The following is a 13911-nucleotide window of genomic DNA, read 5'->3' on the forward strand; positions in this document are numbered from 1 at the left end:
TGTATAATTATTGTATCATTATCCGGGTATCAAGTATTATGGGATTATTCACAGGTAAAACTTAGTCTTCTGCTGATCTGATGAGTTTATATTAGTTGTGTGTATGCTATGGTGGAATACAGTATCTGATGATCCTTGCAAGTTTGGGTTAACCGGTGTTAACTCGGTCACTGGCCCGGTATTGTGAGAACGGGGTGTGACAGTAATGGCCGGAGATGTTGAGACATCTCTCTTCCCTTTTTTTGGGGGAAAAAGGACTTGCATCCATTCCGTCCTCTCTCCTCTCTTTCTCTTTTATGAAGGAGGGGTGTGTCATGTGTGCTTTGCTTGCGGGCCCCGCACCACCGTATCGTCGCTCGAAGATACGTGGAGGCCTATTTTGTAAGAGTGTAAAGTTTGTCATTCGAGACAGGGGTTTGATGATGGTCCAATATAGAGATCGGGATCATACAAATGGGTGTTTGGAGTTACCACCTAGGATTATGGGCCTAGGACCCAGGGGTGGGCCCAATTCCTGAGAAAAGGGCCCAAAATTTGGTCTGGTCCAGAGTTTTAGGGTAAGTGTTAGGTTGTAGAATTGGGAAGGTGTTAGGCACCCAATCTACCCGGTTCGACCGGTCTTCCTACAAGATGCTTAAGAATGAACAGTTCCACATTTATTACTATTCCACATGCATGACTAAGTTATCATACATATATACATTAACTGAAACTATTATATACATTAAAACAAGGTCTATATAAAGTCTACATGATGACAAGTTGGTTGAGAAATTGCACCTAAACTTAACCCCTGTTTGGGGTCAAGAAGGGTGGACCCTTATTTAGTACCGGCTCGGACTGTCTTTTATGTTCTCTTGGCTCAGGGGAAGAGGTCTTGACCTCCAACTTCCTTTCTTGAGAGACGCTGACTGTGATGGTATTCGGATAGGGTTCCGGCTAGGAATGACTACTTTCAAATTTGGATTCAGACAGAGCTTCTACTAGGGAAGGCTATTTCTGGATTTGGATTTGGACAGAGGCTTGGCCAGGGAAGGCTATTTTTGGGCTTAGGATAAGGTGGTCAGGCTTAGGATAAGGTGGCACTTTGGTAGAGCTTCCACTGGGGATAGGCTAGGGGAGGGCTAGGCTAAGGTGGCACTTTGGTAGAGCTACCACTAGGAATGGCTATTTCTAAAAAGATTCAGGGGCACCCGGACAGAGCTTCCGCTAGGAACTGCTATTTTTAGAAAGAAACAGATTGACCTAAAATGGATTAAAGATCTCCAATGCCCTGAAGAAAACTTTGAAGATCCGAACAGAACTTCGGATCTTGACAAAGATCTCTTCATAGACCCGAAGAACCTCAAGGGGGGAGGGATTTCTATTTCTGGTAAAAATCAAGAACACTCAAAGGGGGAAGGCAAAGAACATACTATTTTTGAAAAAAAAACAGGATTGAACTAAAAACTTGGATTGAAGATCTTCAAAGTCCCAAAGAATACTTCAAAGATCTGAACAAGATTTTGGATCTTGATGAAGATCGCTCTGAAGACCCGAAGAAAATCAAAAGGGGGAGTGGAGGAGGAGAGAGGGTTTCACTACTATGGAGTGAGATGGGGTTGTTTGGTGTGTAAAATCCAAAGGAGGGGGGTATTTATAGGATTTCTAGGCCAATGGGGAGGAGGGAGAATTTTTAACCAACAGGCAAAAGAGGGTTTTTGGACTAAAGTGGGTGAAGAGGGCTTTTATCTAATAGGTAAAAGGGGTTTATTGGGAGAGATGTGTGAAGAGGGATTTTATCCACTGGGTAAAAGGGGTTTTTTTAGGAGAGAGAATTCTTAGCCAAAAAGTGAATATTTGGTCTCAAGTGGGTGAAGAGGAATCTCTGTTGGAAAACATGTCCACACTCCTTGCTATGTTTTGGTGTTAACAAACAAACATACGTCTTTAACTTGGTTTGATAAAATGTGTTTAGCTTAAAGAAAGTGTAATTAGTTTGAAGAAACACTTAGAAGGTCGAATCATGACATTAAGGTTTGAACTCATGCAGACATGACCATGAAGCTTAAAGACATTCAAGACCCAAGATAATAAAGACATTCAAGACCGAAGATGAAGACATCAAGACCCATAATGATGAAGATATCAAGACCCAAGATGAAGACCATAGGATGGAGAATATATTTTATAATTTGTACATACATTGCATACGCACGCACTTCATGCATCATACTAGAATGACCTTAGGTGGTAGAGTGCAATATGCTCTAGTAAAACTGTGAAAACAGATTAACCTGAATCAAGGGCATTTTGGGTAATCTTAAATTCGGTATCATGAGATGAAACCTTCATGGAAGTTGTAGGAAATCGAGTCGCGATTTCAACACAACTAATCTTAGGTCAGTTCAAGGTTGGACCAAAAGGTTATGGTCAAAACACTGACGACTGATCAGTATGATAGCACTCTGTCAAAACAGTCTGTCATGTTGGCGATCGACCGGCTGGAAGCCTTGATTGATTGGAACTCTTCGAGACCATATCCGGTCGACCAGTAGAAAGTCCCGATTGATCAGTGCCTCTATGGAAAAGCTCCAAACTGCTAGTTTTTGACCTCAACGGCACTTTTCGGTCGACTGGCTATCGATGGAGGTCGACCGGTGGTCCCAAAATACGACCGTTAGAGCCTGATTTTCTGCCTAAAATGCTTCACTAAGCTCACTTATAAATACCCAAACCACTCTTAATTAAATATGAATTAAGAAAGAGAATTAAGAGCATTATTGTAAGCATTCAAGAGTCATTAAGATTATTCTATCCAACTTGAGTTGTTCGATTACTCTAATCCCAACAAAAGGCTCAAGTCTCAATCAAGTTCTCCACTCTCTCCTGTGCAAGTCAAAGCCATAAGAGAGGACTTTATAAAAGGTGCATTATTCATCTCTCATTCTTATCATTTGCACCACACTTGAGGTATTCCTCTTATTCCACTACTTCTTATATTTTTACAATTCTAGATTGTACTTAGGATTGTAAGGATTCTCTTATCCTAAAAAGAGGAAGGTGTCTCTCTACCTCCAAAAGAGATTGTAAAGGCGCCTCTCTGCCTATAAAAGAGATTTGTAAGGATACTTTTATCCATGAAAAAGATTGTAAAGGTTTTCTTCCCTACCTACCGTACTGAAAGGGAGAACTAGACACGGATTGAGTTGAACCATTATAAATCTTGTGTTGTGATTGTGCCTATTTTATTTATTCAGCATCATTTTTAACTTGCAATCACACTTGGGACCTATACATCGAAAATAGTTGATTTCCACTAGTATAACCTATTCACCCCCCCTCTAGGTTATTTCAATTGGTATCAGAGCGGGAGCTCAATTTATTTAAGACTATATCATCTTAAAAATGAGTCAAAGACCATGGCCACATTCCAAGGACCACCAGAAGGCATAAACGCCTCGAGACCCCCTTACTTTAATGGAGAGAACTATTCCTTCTAGAAGTGCAGATTCAAAAATTTTGTGTGTGGTCACAACATTCTTGTATGGAGAGCCATAGAGAATGGACCATACAACATCACCAAAATAGTTGATCGAAAGACAGTACCAAAAGATGAAGGGGAATGGACAGCTGAAGACATCACTCTCATCCAGTACAACTTCCATACAATCACATTCCTTCAGTGTGCCCTCAATGAATAATAGTTCAACCGAGTCATAGCATGTGACACAGCTAAAGAGATTTGGGATATACTTCTTATCACACATGAAGGTACAATAGAGATAAAGGAAAGAAAGGTAGACCAACTCGTTTCTGATTACGAATCTTTCTTTATGAAAGAAAATGAGTCAATAACTTCAATGTTTATAAGATTTACTGATATTGTGAACAGTCTCAAAAGTTTAGGCAAAACTTATACTAACGCTGAAAAAGTCAGGAAAATCTTAAGAGCCTTGCCTGTAGCTTGGAGACCCAAGAAAATAGCAATAGAAGAAGCCAAAGACTTGACGAAAATCTCTTTGGACTACTTGCTTGGATCTCTACAAACTTATGAAGTAGAGTTGAATGCCGATAAACCAAATCCTGAGAACAAAAAGAGAACCATAGCTCTAAAGTCAACTCAAACTATCGAAGAAGTAAGCAATGATGAAGAAGATGAAGAATTCGATATGGAAAAAGAAATTTCACTCATCACGAGGAAGTTCAACAAGTTCCTAAAAAAGAAAGAAAGATTTCAACACAAGAACAAATCCTACGGAGACAATCCTATGGGGAAAAAGGTAAATCTAAAATTAAACCTAAGGAAATCTCTTCTAAAGATATAGTCTGTTTTGAGTGCAGAAAGCCTGGACACTTCAGAACCGAATGCACACATAAACCAAAGAAGAAGGCTTACGCAGCCACATAGGACTCAAGTGATGAAGAGGAGAAAAGTGAATTTGGAGAAGAAGTCACCAACCTTGCCTTGATGGCCGTTGGAGATGAAGAACAAGAGGTATGTCAAACTCAACCTGAATCCTTAATAAGGGACTCTAATGAGGAGCTTCAAGAAGCCTTCGAGGCCTTGTATGAAGAAAGTATCAAATTAGAGTCTGATAAGAATGAACTTGAAAAAAAGGTTGACACACTAAATAAGAGAGTGGATGCACTAACCTCAAAGGTGAGTGAACTGGAGGAAGAAAACTTAAAGTTGAACTCCACCCACTGCACCTTCACCCAAGGGCAAAGGAACCTTGACAATCTTCTTGGATCTCAAAGGAAAGGTCCAAATGAAAGAGAAGGACTAGGTTACAATGGACAAAATCCATCTAAAAGTGAGAATCCAAGAAGGGGTGACCAAAGAAACCAACCATCTACCTCTTACATTAAATATAGTTTTTGCAAAAAGATAGGACATTCCATAAACCAGTGTCACTCCAAGAAAAAGAATAAACCCAATTTTCAAACTGAGAGACCAAGAGTTAGCCATGCCTACTATTACACACCCCTAAGAAGGCAATATAGGTCTCAAGAAGACTCTAGGCCTATACCTAGGTATAGAAAAACCCAACCTAAAAGAGAATACTCTATTGAGAGGCCCCAAAGACAATACCAAGGGTATGAGAACTACCCTCGGGAGACTTATAGACCACAAGGGAAATACCAAGATCAAGGATCCTATAGATTTCAAAGATACTATACTCCTCAAAGATCAAATGGACCTTATGAACATCAAAGGACCTAAAGAAACCCAAAGTCATCCCAAAGGCAGAACCAAAGACCTAAAAAGTACAAAAACATTTGGGTTCCAGTAGGAAAGTTTGACACTAACAATAATGGACCCATGAGATTATGGGGACCAATGTACGATTAAATTTCTGTTATAGGTTTGCTTGAAGAATAAGGTGGAAGCTGAATGGGTCATTGATAGTGGAAGCTGAATAAGGTGGAAGTTGAATGAGAACCTATTCTCAAGCTTACGAGACTACGACGGAGGATGGGTCCCCTTTGGAGATGATAGCAAAGGAGAAATTGCTGGTATTGGAAAAATAAGACTTTGAGGTATTTCAATCTCAAATGTTTACTTTGTGAAAAATCTGAATTATAATCTCCTAAGTGTGAGTCAGTTATGTAGCATTGGATACAAAGTAGAATTTAATGTCTCCCATTGTTGCATTAAAGATGCAAATGATAATTTAATACTAAAAGGGTCTAGGAAAAACAATATCTATGTTTGTATGCTTGACGAATCAAGTTCCTTGAATGCATGCTTGGTTTCTAACCATAGTGAGTCTTCATTATGGCATAGAAGACTTGGACATGTAAATGTCAAGTTGATTCAAACCATTGCATCCAAGGATCTTGTGAGGAACCTCCCTAAAATCAAGTACGAAATAGATAATTTTTGTGACGCTTGTCAAAAAGGCAAACAAACCAAGGTCTCCCACAAGTCGAAGAATATTGTCTCTTCCTCTAGACTATTGGAACTACTTCATTTAGACTTATTTGGACCTATCAATATATCTAGTATGAGTGGTAAAAATTATACCTTTGTAATCGTTGATGACTACTCTAGATACACTTGGACTATTTTTCTGAAAAACAAAAATGATGCCTTCGATGAATTTGCAACTCTATGTAATAGACTGTAAAATCAAAAAGGGTATACTGTAACCTCTATGAGGGGTGACCACGGAGGAGAATTTGACAATATAAGTCAATTTGACTTATATTGCAACAAGCATGGTATTGACCATAATTTCTCTGCTCCTAGAACGCCTCAATCTAATGGGGTAGTTGAAAGGAAAAATAGGTCATTACAAGAGACAGCTTAGACTATGCTTAATGAGTATTCATTACCTAAGTACTTTTGGGCTGAAGCTATAAATATAGCCTATTATGTACTAAATAGGATAATTCTCAGACCTTTACTTTCTAAGACCCCTTATGAACTGTACTTTGGTAAAATGCCAAAAGTAGACTACTTTAGAGTTTTTGGGTGTAAATGCTTCATCTTAAACACCAAAAACTATCTTGGAAAATTTGATGCAATCGAATGAAAGAATATTCTTAGGATATTCACTCAACAGTAGGGCATATAGAGTTTTTAATAAAAAGTCATTAATGGTTGAAGAATCTATGAATGTACAATTTGATGAATCATTACCTAATGACTTAAACAAATCTCCTACTCATGATGATGATATCATGATTGATGAGCTTAAGAAAAAAGTTAATGATATTTCTCTTGATGATTCAAATGATATCACCATCGAAAAAATAGAAACACTTCCTAAGGAAGTCATCCTATATAGGAATCATCTTAGAAAACATCATAGGGGATCTAGATGGAGAAATCCAAACTAGATCTAAAACCTGAGGTATGCAATCATACTGCATTTATCTCAAGGATCGAACCCAAGAACATAGAAGAAGCACTAAAAGATAGTGATTGGATTATCGCTATGCAAGAGGAGCTTCACCAGTTTGAAAGAAGCTAGGTATGAGAACTTGTCCCAAGACCTAACCACCACACCATCATTGGTGCTAAGTGGGTCTTTCGCAATAAACTAGATGAAGATGGGAGCATAGTAAGAAACAAAGCGAGACTAGATGCCAAAGGGTATAATCAACAAGAGGGAATAGACTATGATGAAACCTATGCACCAGTAGCAAGGTTAGAGTCCATTAGAATGCTACTAGCTTTTGCATGCCATAAGGACTTTAAACTATATCAAATGGATGTCAAAAGTGCCTTCTTGAATGGATACATTCAAGAAAAGGTATATGTAGCTCAACCCCTGGTTTTGAAGGCCCTAAGTTTCCAAACCATGTCTATAAACTTGAGAAAGCATTGTATGGCCTCAAACAAGCCCCTAGAGCTTAGTATGAGAGATTAAGTACTTTCTTAATAGAAAGTGGCTTCTCAAGGGGGAGGATCGACACAACCTGTTCGTGAAGAACTTGAAGAATGACATACTCATTGTTCAAATCTATGTAGATGATATCATCTTTGGCTCAACCAATGAGAAAATGTGTACTGATTTCAGTAGCAAGATGAGCAATAAATTTGAAATGAGTATGATGGGAGAGTTAAATTTTTTCCTTGGACTTCAAATAAAACAAACTGATAATAAAATTTTCATAAACCAAAGCAAGTACACCAAGGAGCTGCTAAAGAAATTTGACAATAACAGTAAAAAAATCTTCAGACACTCCGATGAGCTCATCCTTAAAACTAACCAAGGATGAGGATGGCACTTCTAAGGATGTAAATAGATATAGAGGCATGATTGGGAGCCTTCTATATCTAATGGCAAGTAGACCTAACATCATGTACAGTGTATGTGCATGTGCTCGGTTTCAAGCTGATCCTAAGAAATCTCACCTCACAACTGTAAAAAGAATTTTTAAATATTTGAAAAGTACATGTGATGTTGGGTTATGGCATCCCAAAAACCAACCCCTTGACTTAGTCAGCTTTTTAGATACTGACTTCACAGGCTACCATATCGATAGAAAAAGTACCAGTGGTACTTGTCACTTTCTCTGCTCTTGCCTTGTATCTTGGTTTAGCAAGAAATAAAACTCCGTTGACCTATCTACCATCGAAGCTGAATATGTTGCAGCTGGTAGATGTTGTGCCCAAATCCTTTAGGTGAAGCAAACTCTCTAAGATCTTGGAGTGAGTTTTGAATCTTTCCCAATCATGTGCGATAACACCAGTGCCATAAACTTGACTAAAAATCCCATTTTACACTCAAGGGCAAAGCACATTGATATTCGACACCACTTTCTACGAGACACCATTCAAAATGGCAATGTTTCTCTAGAATACATTGAAACTGAGAAACAACTCACAGATATATTCACTAAACCACTAGGTGAAGAGCGTTTTAGCTTCCTAAGGAAGGAGATTGGCATTTGCAACCCATTTGGTTGAATGAATAAACATCCCTTCATGTATATTTATTCCAAAAGCCTAGACTTGAAAAACTCTTTCAAAATTCATAATTTTTTAGGTTTTCAGGAAATTTTGAAGTCTTTCGGTTGACCGCCTCAAATCATTCGATCAACCGCCTCTGATCGAAAGGATTACCGGTTGACCGCCACAATCTACTGGTCGACCGACGCTGCCAAAAAATTGATTCTGAACTCCTTTAAAGTCGATTTTTTGAACCACTGTGTCTCATTTTAAAAACCCCTTTTGGCCTAAAACCTTATTTTGACTATTCCTCTCCCAAAACCCTAGCTTAGAACCCATTTCTAACCTAGATCTCTCAAGATCCTCTCCCTTCCCTCTAAAAAAAAAAAAACCCTTGCATCTCTTCTCTTCTTACACCCTTCATCACCATGGACTCTCACTATCCCCACAGAGGCAAGAAGATGGTAGCTCAGAAGGGAAAAAGGAAGGCCTCTGACAAATATATCTGGTTCTCCTCCTCCATTGCTCAAGAATCATGAGATCTCTACATCTCTCGACACATAGAGCAAGGTAGAACCATCAATTCCGACTCTTTGTCCAGGTATGACATCAAAGACCTATTTGATGCTTTGGGATGGGGCAACATTCTCAAACTAGAGTTTAACTGTTATCCCCACCTTGTCAAAATGTTCTTTTGCAACCTTACTTTCTCTGGTGAAGGTGACAACCTTTTAGTCCATTCCTATGTTAAGGGAGTTCCTATAGATATAGATATTCTGATATTGGGAGAAATCCTAGACATCTCTATGGCAGGGGAACTCAAATACTACCAACCCAAGACCTATATAGAACAATTCATGGATGTTGACTGTGTGTACTCTAGCATCATGAAGGAATATGGTAATACTCACAAGATTAAGACTAATGAACTCACCGATATAGGGAGGATTGTAAATCTCATCATCTCCTACAACATCTTACCAAAGAGTGGTTATAGAGATGAAGTCTCCCCATTTCATGCTTATCTCACCTACTGTGTTTGTAAAACTGTGAGCATCAACCTTCCTTACATTCTGCTCAAAACCATGATTATCCATGGTGATAGACTTCAAAAGGAAAATCTTCCCTATGGAAGGATGAGTTGCCAAATCCTGGACCACTTTCATGTGAATTTTTCTGGTGAATCATTTGAACCTTTTCCTCAAGAGATCAATCTTTCCACTATTCGCAAGATGCACCTTCTTCCCAAGTAGACCACTGGCTCCAAAAATGCTGATGCTGGACCCAGCCAACTACAACAACAAGGAAGTGATGATACGTCAGCCTATGCGACCATTGCCGATCTTCAGAAGGTTGGGAAATCATCCTTGCCCAATTGGTGAAGATGGAAAGAAAGCTGAATGAGATTCTCAAGCTCCTATGCAAAGACGAGGAAGATGAAGATGACGGAGAAGAAGAAGAAAAAGAGGAGGACACAGAGGATGAGGATGCAGAGGATTAGGAGTCCTTACTCCTTTTATATAATCTTACTAAACTCTTACTTTGCTTTTATCTTGTGGAACTTAGTCTTTGTTTTAGTCTTTTATGTTACTTTTTGTTGAAATACTCTGAGATACAAAGTTGAACCTAAGGTAATTTTCTGTGTTATGTTAGTTTAATTTTTCTTTGGCACATACTTAGGGGGAGTATTTTAATAACTTGTGTAGTTTTGATTCCCTTTTTACTATTGACAAAAGGGGGAGAAACATCTATAAACATCTATCTTTATAGTATCTATCTTTGTTGAAATGACAAGTATCTATCACTGAATTAAAATATCTTATTGAACTTTGCGCTGTGCTCAGATAGTATCTATCTTTGTTGAAATGACAAGTATCTATCACTGAATTAAAATATCTTATTGAACTTTGCACTGTGCTACTGTCATTTCTTGTATTTGGTTATATTGCCTGTGTTTGTTTGTCATCACCAAAAAGGGGGAGATTGTTGGGAAACATGTCCACACTCCTTGCTATGTTTTGGTGTTAACAAACAAACATACGTCTTTAACCTGGTTCGACAAAATGTGATTAGCTTGAAGAAAGTGTAATTAGTTTGAAGAAACACTTAGAAGGTCGAATCAAGACATCAAGGTTTGAACTCATGCAGACATGACCTTGAAGCTTAGAGACATTCAAGACCCAAGATAATAAAGACATTCAAGACCGAAGATGAAGACATCAAGACCCATAATGATGAAGATATCAAGACCCAAGATAAAGACCATAGGATAGAAAATATATTTTGTAATTTGTACACACATTGCATATGCACGAACCTCATGCATCATACTAGAATGACCTTAGGTGGTAGAGTGCAATATGCTATAGTAAAACTGTGAAAGCAGATTAACCTGACTCAAGGGAATTTTGGGCAATTTTAAATTTGGTATCATGAGATAAAACCTTCATAGAAGTTGTAGGAAATTGAGTCGTGATTTCAAAGCAACTGATCTTAGATCAACCTGAGGTCAGACCAAAGAGTCATGGTCAAAACACTGACGACTGGTCAGTATGACATCATTCTGTCAAAACAGTCTGTCATATTAGAGGTTGACCGGATGGAAGCCCCGATTGATCTAAACTATTTGAGACCATAGTCGATCGACCGATAGAAAGTCTCGATCGACCAGTGCCTCCTTGGAAAAGCTCCAAATGGCTAGTTTTTTATCTCAACTGCTCTTTCCGATCGATGGGCTACCGATGGCGGTCAATTGGCTATCAATGGCAATCAATCGGTGGTCCCAGAACACGACCATTAGAGCCTGATTTCTTGCCTAAAATGCTTCACTAAGCTCACCTATAAATACCCAAACCACTCTTAATTAAATATGAATTAAGAAATAGAATTAAGAGCATTATTGTAATCATTCAAGAGTCAATAAGATTATTCTATCCAACTTGAGGTGTTCGATTACTCTAATCCCAACAAAAGGCTCAAGTCTCAATCAAGTTCTCCACTCTCTCCTGTGCAAGGCAAAGCCATAAGAGAGGACTTTATAAAAGGTGCATCATTCATCTCTCATTCTTATCATTTGCACCACACTTGAGGTATTCCTCTTATTCCACTACTACTAATTTATTTATGTTTTTATCGAAAAGAGAAAGGTGTCTCTCTACCATTTTACTAAGTAAGGATTCTCTTATCCTAAAAAGAGAAAGGTGTCTCTCTACCTCCAAAAGAGATTGTAAAGGCACCTCTATGCCTGTAAAAGAGATTTGTAGGGATACTCTTATCCGTGAAAAAGAATGTAAAGGTTTTCTTCCTTATCTACCGTACTGAAAGAGAGAACTAGTGGAATACCTTACAAGAGGATTCTTGTAGGGAGTGGACTAGACTCGGATTGAGTCGAACCACTATAAATCTTGTGTTATGTGATTGTGCCTATTTTATTTATTCAGCATCGTTTTTAACTTGCAATCACACTTGGGACCTATACATCAAAAAGAGTTAATTTTCACTAGTATATCCTATTCACTCCCCTCTAGGTTATTTCAATCTCTTCACCTACCAGCCAATGGAAAACCAATCCTTGCCATTATTGGTGGCGCATAAGATTGGGCCAAAGTGCACGGGGCAAGGCCAGCACAGGAGGGCAGGTAATGTGTACAAGGTGAGCAGAAAATGGCATGGGTGTGCGACATATGGCAAGCGGGCAGTGGTATAGGAGTGCAGGCAGTGGCATTGGTGTGTGGCACATGTTACACAAGGCAACCTGAGTGTGCAACACATAGCACTCGAGGCAACATGCACATGGGTATAGGCAGCAGCAAGGGCAAGGGCTGGGCAGCAACAGGCATAGGCATGGGCTACCTCCAGCTGGGGCACTGGTAGTAGCCTAAGGATGTGCTACAGCTTGTGGGAGCATAGGCTGTAGCTAGAGGTTACACAGGCAGAGTCATACGGAGGTGCGGGCTAGGTCATGCAGGGGCACGTGCGCAAGGCTATGTGGGCTGGCCTGCTGGCTAGCACATGCAGCAAGTGTGTGGGTAGGGCTGGCTGGGCAGCAGGCATGTGCTAGGTAGTAGCCAGCACGTAGCATGCATGAGGGTTGGCCTGCTGACCAACGAGCATAGCACACTCGCGATCATAAATTTTTTCGGTGACGATCATTGGAGATCCAACGGTCCAATTTTGACGTACCATATATCATCAAAATCGTATTTCGAGCACTATCCATCTGTATGGTCATCTTAACTAGATTCCTTCGTATATAAAAAGTCAAAATTGGACCATCTTCTCTTCCACGTGGGGTTTCTAGGGTTTTCAGGTAGGGGATGAATTTAGGGTATTTGGGTAGGTAGGGGATGAATTTTCGGGTATTGGATAGGTAGGAGATTTTTCCAGGTTTTCAACAGGCTTCCCAATGTGTGCAGCATACGTATGGGAAAATATGATTTTCTGGGGACGATTATAGGAGATCTGACGATCCAATTTTGACATGCCATATATCGTTAGAATCATATTTCCAAGCACTATCCATCTGTATGGTCATCTTGACCAGATTCCTTTGTATATTGAAAGTTTAAATTGGACCCTCTTCTTTCTCGTGTGGGTTTCCAGGGTTTCTAGGTAGTGGAATATTTTTGGGTTTTCTTAGTCCATCATCTCTATTGATCGGAAGTCAGAAGTCACTTCCAAGATCCACATTTCATCATAGTCGGAGGAGGGTGACAAAATTTGGTGTCTACACTCAGCAAAAGGGTTCACCTCACTATTTTCGATGTAATCAATTTGGGCATATAGCTACATCATGTCCCCAAAAGAAGTGGTGTTTTGTATGTAACTGGATAGGACACATGGCCAAGTATTACTCTCAGACAATGTCAGAAGACTTATATATGAATCCCTCAACATCAACAGCTAGTCAACCATTTTTTATGTAACAAGGTATTAGAATGCGGCATTCTCAAATGACAGTGGAAGAGGCCAAGGTTACATCTGAGATATTTAGAGGTACGCTATTGACATTGATGAAATCCTTACATGCATTGTCATACCTGGTATATCTTATTTATTTAATAATCTTATGTGTAATATTGGAACCTGATACCTTCTATTTGTTTATCTTCATTCCCTGCTGTCAAGATACATAAAAGCTAAAGAGTCTGGCACACAAGTTGATAGTCAGTATCCTACTAATGGAGATGTAAGCTACAATGTTCCATCCATATACCTGGACGGAACTTGATAACTCAATTGAGCAAGTTAGACATGAAGGAGTTTGATGATTTCGTTAGATAGGAGTGGCTACTAGCCTACAGAGATTATGTGCGATGTGCAAATTACTATCCAATAAAGTACGGTGAAGGAAATTAGAAAGGTGGTGATGTTGGCACCTTAGATGAAGAGGATGTTAGGCAAGGGTTGTGAAGCATACCTAGATTTCGCAATGGCCTAAACATGAAAGCTACACCATATGTGTAAAATTTTGGAAAAAGAATAGAGCGGTGTCAGTATCAGGAATAATAAATTCTAATTTACAC

Source organism: Macadamia integrifolia, unplaced genomic scaffold (genome assembly GCF_013358625.1).
Source record: "Macadamia integrifolia cultivar HAES 741 unplaced genomic scaffold, SCU_Mint_v3 scaffold2250, whole genome shotgun sequence".
Classification (NCBI taxonomy): Eukaryota; Viridiplantae; Streptophyta; class Magnoliopsida; order Proteales; family Proteaceae; genus Macadamia; species Macadamia integrifolia.